Raw genomic sequence first — 7,722 nt, forward strand, 5'->3', positions numbered from 1 at the left:
CAAGTAGAAATTATACTCGCATTAATGATTAGGTCACTCAAATCCTTCTCGATCGCAGACCAAGATTGCCGTTTGGTACCTGATACGTCGTTGCGCTGGCTATCACGCAGAGGTAGGATAACCACAATCATCTCCCGAGATATACCTGCCAGGTCCCGACTCACTGGAAGACGGCAGTACACATTAAAACCAATCATGGTACCAATTAAGGTTACTCTCCTTCCTCTGGCAATCATTGTTTGACGTAGTCTGCAATCCGAAAGTAGCGCTCCAGAAACGTTTTGCTCTGGACAAAACTAGGCGGTTCCCACTACGGAATCTTTAGGGGCAAACTCCAAACCTCTCTCAATGTTCGCCTTCAAAACTGGCAGAAGTGCGTTGTAGGAGGCTTCCTCGTACTTATTCATGTCAACAAAATCCTTTCCAACCATGTACTGAACGCCGGCTGGACACAATTTGAAACGGGTGGCAAAGTAATTCACCCGCGTAACCGCATTTTGGACTAGGCCAAATTCGAATATATCATCCTCCCCAGCTAGAGCTCGTAGACACGAGTTTATAAAAATTACAGCAGCCCTACCTTGGGCCTCGGCATCCTGCGTACCAGCTCTGATCTGCGTCGTAAGGTGCTCTATTTCTTCCTGGGTGAACTGACAACTGGGCTTCGTCTTGGAGAGAAAAGGAAGAATTGTGATCCCATCGTGACCTCCAACGACAGGCACCTCGACATCCTTAGGGTTTAAGTTCTTCATCTCCGCTACCAATTCGCTGGCTCGGACCAAGTTGATTTTGGTCACTCCAAAGAGTTTGGAAGGGTCGAACACCCTGTAACTTCTAAGCACGTTTGCTGCCATAGGTACCATGAAGTTAAGTGGATCCGTGAGCAGATGTATCCAGGCCTTAGGACAGTTCTGGGCCACGGCTTGAACAAGGGACTTTACTGTGCCTGCATTAATCTCAAATAGCTCTTCCCCCGTCATACCGGGCCTTTTTGAAGCACCAGAAGCAATCACTACCATGTCCATGCCGTTGAGGCAGCCCGCCAGCTGGGGAACGCCCTGGAATCCAAGCACCTGAGCAGAGGCATCGGATTTGCTCACCTCCGAGACGACCTCGTCGACGTTGACGACATCGTAGAGGTGAAGGTGGGAGACTAAGGGCGAACGCCTGGTGAGGAGGGAGAGGGGAGGTCCGACCCCTCGCGAAGCGCCGAGGAGGGCGATTTTGAAAGGGCCAGGGGAAGAGGCAGGAGGCGGAGGGGAAGGGGAAGGGGAGGCATGGGCGGAGCGGACGAGGGGGGGACGACGACGACCAGAGGAGCAGCAGCAAGGTGCCAAGAAGAAGAAGAAGAGGGGTCGCAGGCGACCAGCAACAGAAACAGGAGGAGGAACAGCAAGAGGACGAGCAGCAGCAGCAGCAGCACTTGCCATTTCGCCTACTCGCAAACCGTCCCTAAAACCCTCCCCAAAAAGAGCACCTGCATTTGTTGCCCTTTTGCACGTGGAGGGCTATCGGGCTTATGTGAGGATTCTCTCCGAGGTGATAGTGCTATGGTGGTGCACACGGTTGTGGAGGAGGATCCCCTCTTGCATGCACGAGCTCTGAGTGTGGTTTTGTTCTTGCTGAGTTGTCTAAGGGACGTGAGAATTGGAGTGTGATGAAAGATGCATGTGCTAGTGGAGGCGAAGTAAGGGCATGGATTGCAATGTTCCTATTGAAAACTTCAATTTGAGGGAGTCAAATAGCATGCTCCAAGTCTTCTTTCTTTGGGTGTTGAAGCTTAACGGCAAGTTGTTTCCTACAGAGAGTCTTATGAATCTTCTTTCTTTAGGATGATGAAGTTATCTTTGGGTATCTCTGTGTGCCACATGATAACGACTATCCCCTTGTCGTTATCATGTTGAAGCAAGTTGTTTCCTACAGAGAGTCTTATGAACCTAGACAACTCGTCTAGGCTTTGGCTATTGTATCTTTGGATGGAACATCGATATCAAGTGCCGTCGCAAAATTGGTGTGGTCCTCTTGACCTAGCTAACCGCTCTTACCACTTGATGCCCAAATCCTTGCATAAGTCACGGATATTATCGCACTTCACAGATTGTCACTGAAAAGCTTGACAAGAACAACTTCCAGGCATGGAAGTTTAGAATGACGAATTTCTTGATGGGAAAAGGCTATTGGGAATTCATTACAGGAAATGAAGAAGAACCTGTTCTTCCTAATGTTCCCAGTCAACAGGAAATGCAGGCATTTAAAGGATGGCATGAGAGAGCCAGGAAAGTTATGTACTGGCTGTCTATCAGTATTTCGGACTCCATGATTGTGCATATTCAGGATGCAAATACACAAAGGAGGCATGGGATACTTTGGCAAAAATGTATAGCACAAATACGCAAGCCAGGAAAATGCAACTCAAATAGGAGTTGCACAATGTGCAGAGAGAAAATTTGAGCATAAATGACTACCACATGAAAGTGAAGAAAATTGCAGATGCACTTGCTTCCATTGGGTCGCCAGTGGATGATGATGATTTGGTTTCTGTGACCTTGAATGGTCTAGGAAAGGATTATGCACAGTTCCAGACATCCATTGCCGTCGGTGAAAAATTTCTTGATTTTGAGGAGTTGATTGCTCTTCTAATTTCTGAAGAGCAGAGAAATGGGGGTGCATCTTCTTCAGCAGGAACTTCAAAAGAAACTGTCTTCTACTCAAATGCTGGCAGAGGTAGAGGCAGAGGTAGAGGAGGCCGATCTGCAGGCCGTGGTAGAAATCGGAATATGCAGCAAACGCAAGAAAACCAGTCCTATGCAGGAGGACGTGGTAACTCTAGAGGCAGGGGGAGCCAAAGAGGTCGTGGTGGATGGCAGAGAAGCCAAAATGCAAACAGCAATGTTGAATGCTACTATTGTGGCAAAATGGGTCATATGGCTAAGGACTGCTACAAAAAGCAGAATGACATTATGAATGGAAAATTGCAGCAAGGCAATTATGCATCTTCTAGCAGGCAGGGTGATGACAGAAATGAGCATCTTTTTATGGTGCAGCATATGACCAATGCTGTGACAAGTACAGAAGAACAAAATGATGTGTGGTATGTTGACTCAGGTGCGTCAAACCACATGACAGGTCATGCAGAATGGATGCAAGATGCAAGGAAGCTGGAAAAGCTAGGATTTGTGGAGACTGGTGATGATACTGCACATCCTATTGTGCAGATTGGCAAAATTCCTTTGTCTATGCAGGATGGGAAAAAGAAATACTTGTCTGATGTATTTCATGTCCCGAACATCACCAAGAACCTGGTTTCTGTTGGTCAGATGGTTGAGCAGGGCTTGCAGGTCAGATTTAATCCTCATGGATGCTTTGTTGAGGATATGAAAAATAATGGTCGCTTGATAGCAAAAGGAAAGAAGAAGGGCAGAATGTTTACGTTGGATGCAGACATGCCTGAATTGAGTGCAGCAATGTTTGCACATGGGACCGGTGTAGTTGCAAATATTGATATCTGGCACAAACGCATTGGTCATGTTAATATACAGCGACTTAAATCAATGCAAGCCCAAAATATTGTTGCAGGATTGCCTAAATTCAAGGTTGCAGAAATGCACAAGGTTTGTGAAGCCTGTCAATTTGGGAAACAGGTAAGGAAACCTTTTCCTAGGCATATTCAAGAGAGTAAAAAGCCATTGGAATTAATCCACTCTGATGTGTGGACTACAAAAGCTGCATCTATTGGAGGCTGTCACTATTTTGTCACATTTATTGATGACTTCAGTAGAAAACTGTGGGTGTATTTTATGAAAAAGAAAAGTGAAGTGTTTGGGCACTTCAAAGCTTTCAAAGCTATGGTTGAAAAAGAAACAGGCCTGCAAATAAAATGCCTAAGGTCAGATGGAGGGGGAGAGTACCTCTCAAATGAGTTTGCAAGGTTCTTGCAGGAGCATGGTATAAAGCAGCAATATTCATGCAGCCATACCCCACAGCAAAATGGAATTGCAGAAAGAAAAAACAGGCATATTGGAGAGGTATCTCGGGCTATGCTAAATGAAAAAGATCTACCAGATTATTATTGGGCTGAAGCAGTTGCTACAGCAGTCTATATAATGAACAGGACTCCCACTGCAGCAATACATGGCATGACGCCAGAGGAGATGTATACTGGTAGGAAACCAAATATTTCTCATCTGAAGATTTTTGGTTGCATTGCCTATGTCCATGTGCCAGATGAGTTGAGGTCCAAGTTGGATCCAAAAGCTGAGAAGTGCGTGTTTATTGGTTATTCTCTGCAGCAGAAAGGGTATAGATGCTATAACCCTTCTACACGTAAGTTCACAGTGAGCAGAGATGTTGTTTTTGATGAGATGAGCAGCTGGTATAAACCAGTAAATGTGATGATTGATGTAGATGCACAAAATGGTAATGCTGCACAGAATGCACAGCAGCAATCACAAAATATCAGTGGACCTGGAGTGTCCTCTACCAGTGGTTCACATACTTCGCCATGGACAGGCAGATTGACATCAGGAGAATCTCCTCAAAGCAATGCAGAAAGTGGTACGCAGGTATCACGAAAAGGAAAAGAGAAGGTAGATCAGCCCATGTTTGATGTGAATGCAGGTCACTCTTATGTAGATGGTGAATCCAGTGGCTCAGAATAGAGCATTGATGATGAGTTGGGTATTCCTTCTGTCGTTACACCTGGAGTAAGGAAGACCAGGGATGTTTTGAGAGCACTTGGAAGTGAGCCTATTTTGCGCAAGTCTACCAGGGTTAGGTATCCTGTGGATAGGCTGAAATATAATGGATTTATAGCCATTCACTATGCCTATATGGTCAAAGTGATACAGGAACCAGAACCCACTTCTTTTGAGCAAGCCATGGGAAATGAAAAATGGGAGAAAGCCATGGATGAAGAAATGGATGCCTTGGATGCTAATGCTACATGGGAATTGGTGCCTTTACCTAAAGGCAAGAATGCAATTGGCTGTAAGTGGGTTTATAAGATCAAGCACAATGCAGATGGTTCTGTGAATAGATACAAGGCAAGATTAGTTATCAAGGGGTATGCACAGACATACGGCATTGATTATGAAGAAACTTTCAGCCCAGTTGCAAGGATGGCAACCGTAAGAGCAGCCATTGCTATGGCTGCATCAAAGGGATGGTCTTTACATATGGATGTAAAGAATGCCTTCTTGCATGGTGATTTGCAAGAAGAGGTCTTTATGGAGCAGCCCACAGGTTATGTTCATGCTACTCATCCTGAGTTTGTTTGCAGGTTGAAGAAAGCCTTGTATGGCTTGAAGCAAGCACCTAGAGCATGTAGATCTTCTCCCTGCACAATTGAAAGTCCACTTGTACGGCCACAGTTTGATCATCCATAGGGTCTAGTCCTTCTATTGCAGCCTTGCAAATTGATACAAGCCCTAATCGTTTCAATTTATCTTGGCAAGCTCGAGCCTCTTCTATTGCCTGCTTTTTCATCCAGGCAACTTTTTTTTAAAGATCCTTTTCTTAACGAATGGCTTGTAGTGTTTGGAGAGCTAAGGGGCCATAATAATGTTTAAGCTTACTCCCGTTAATGTAGCATCCATTTTGACTCCATCAAGGGTCTCGATGTGGCGTGACCCTGATATGGGCCCATTCCATGATATTTAAGCTTATGCTTTTGGTATTCATCATGTTGTACAATAGCACAAGGTCATCTTCCTTAAGGTCCTTGTTTCCTAGGTTGCAATTGAAGCACCTTTTTCAACAAAGTTTTTTGACCTTGATAACATAAGATGCTCTTAATCTCATTTCATTGAGCTTTTCAAGATGTATTAATCTAAATGGCCTCTTCTCATAGCCTATCTCAGACTACCACCCTTAGGCTTGTTGGCACTATAGATTCCATGGGCATTACTACCTCAACCCCAAATGCAAGGCTAAAGGGCATGGAGTTGGTCATGATGTTGTATTTTGTGCAATATGCCCAGAGTGCAGTGGTGATTTTGTGCTCCCAGTCATTGCAGCTAGCCTCTGAGTTTTAGTAGAGCTCTTGGCTTGGTTGTTTGATCTAGCGTAGTAGGCAGTGGATTTTATGTGAACAATCACGAACTCACTCATTAGAATACGAATTGTGTCATAAAGTGAGTTCCACAATCGCCCATGCTTTTGAGTGGGAGGCTGAAGCATGATATAACATTCTCATATAGGAATTTGGCCATTGCGCATGTGTCAGCCTTCTTGGTAGCCTTGGCTTTTGTCCACTTTGTAAAATAATCGGTAGCCACAATAATATGTCGGTCGGGCTTGGGTCCCTTTTGCTGCATTGGATTGATTGGTCATATAAAACAATGCCCCATTTCTCAAAACGTTGATCAGTAGAACTCCCCTTCCATCAAAGGCATATAATCTTGCTTATGAGGTATGGAGGTTTGGCCTAGTAGGGGTCGCAACACTTGGCCCAACATAGGTCTGCTTGTAGCACCTTACGGGCTGTGAGCTCTCCTGCAAAGTGCCCTCCTACAATGCCCAAATGGGCTTCTTCCAACACCTCTACGAACTCATCCTTGTGGACATAACTATGTCATCCTTACCCATTCAATAGAGTTGGATGGCTATCAATTGATATAGTGCCGTGTCTTTGAGTGAGTTTTTGAGGAGAGTGGGAAATCTCGGCATAGTTATAGATAAATATATGATAGTAGCCCTTATGCCCATTAAATCTCTACACACCCTTTGCATTGGTAGGGGGCGATAGCTCCAAGGTGAGCTTAATCATGTTGTAACCCATAGAAATCTCGTTCTTGGATACAACATGGCCTAATATAACCTGTGCTTAACCCAAAATTGGCATTTGAGTGGATTGAGGCAAATAGAGGTGACACCTCTTAAAAAAAGGTTAAAGATATTTATCCCATGCAAAATGTATGCATAGGTCATCCAAAAACACCTCTAGGAAATCCCTCAAGTATTCCTTGAAAGTTGTGATCATCAACTGTTGGAATGTAGTAGAAGCATTGGTGAGCCCAAAGAGCATTGCCTTGGAAGAGTATACTCTCCATTCCATGGCAAATGTTGTCTTATATTGATTCATTGGTGCTATTGATACTTGATTGTACCCCAAGAATCCACCCAGGAAGCTATAAGCCTCCTTTCTTGCAACTCTTTTTTAGCACATGATCTGTAATGGGCAGCAAATAATGGTCTTTACGTGTTGCAGTATTGACCATTTTTAGATTTTGACACATACTCGGATTTTGGCATTCTTTACCAGAACAATGACAATGGGGGACACCCAGTCTGTATGTTCGATCTCATAAATGAATCTTGTGTTGATGAGTTTTTGTATTTCCTCCCTCACAATCATTGTGTATTTGGGATTCATAATGGTAGGGCCTTTGCCTCATCGGTCTAATGTCATCCATATTTGGATGGCATGTTGCACGACCCTGAGGGGCATGCCCTTCATGTCACTATACTTCCAAGCAAAGCAATCTTTGTATTCTCATAGGAGGGAAATCAAGGCCTCTTCTTGCCTGATTGTGAGGTCATTGACTATATAGACCGGTTTAGGGTCTGTCCCTCAGGACTCCCATAGGTTGGGATGTCACTCCATCCACCAGCTTAACCATAGGTTGACCCAGCACTATCGGGTGACTTTGCTAACACATGCACCTCCATCCAAGGTTGCAGTGGCACTCTTGTTTCGGTAGGTGATTGGGAGCACAGCATTGG

The 7,722-nt window shown here is 44.6% G+C and overlaps 1 pseudogene; it reads right to left on the minus strand.

Moving 5' to 3' along the window:
- Positions 1-296: 296 nt before the first annotated feature.
- On the minus strand, positions 297-1,430 carry LOC147904161 (malate dehydrogenase 1, peroxisomal pseudogene; annotated as a pseudogene).
- Positions 1,431-7,722: the final 6,292 nt, after the last annotated feature.

The sequence above is a fragment of the Dipteris shenzhenensis genome, chromosome 3, assembly GCF_047967505.1.
Source record: "Dipteris shenzhenensis isolate YYH24624 ecotype China chromosome 3, Dip_SZ_1.0, whole genome shotgun sequence".
Taxonomy (NCBI): domain Eukaryota; kingdom Viridiplantae; phylum Streptophyta; class Polypodiopsida; order Gleicheniales; family Dipteridaceae; genus Dipteris; species Dipteris shenzhenensis.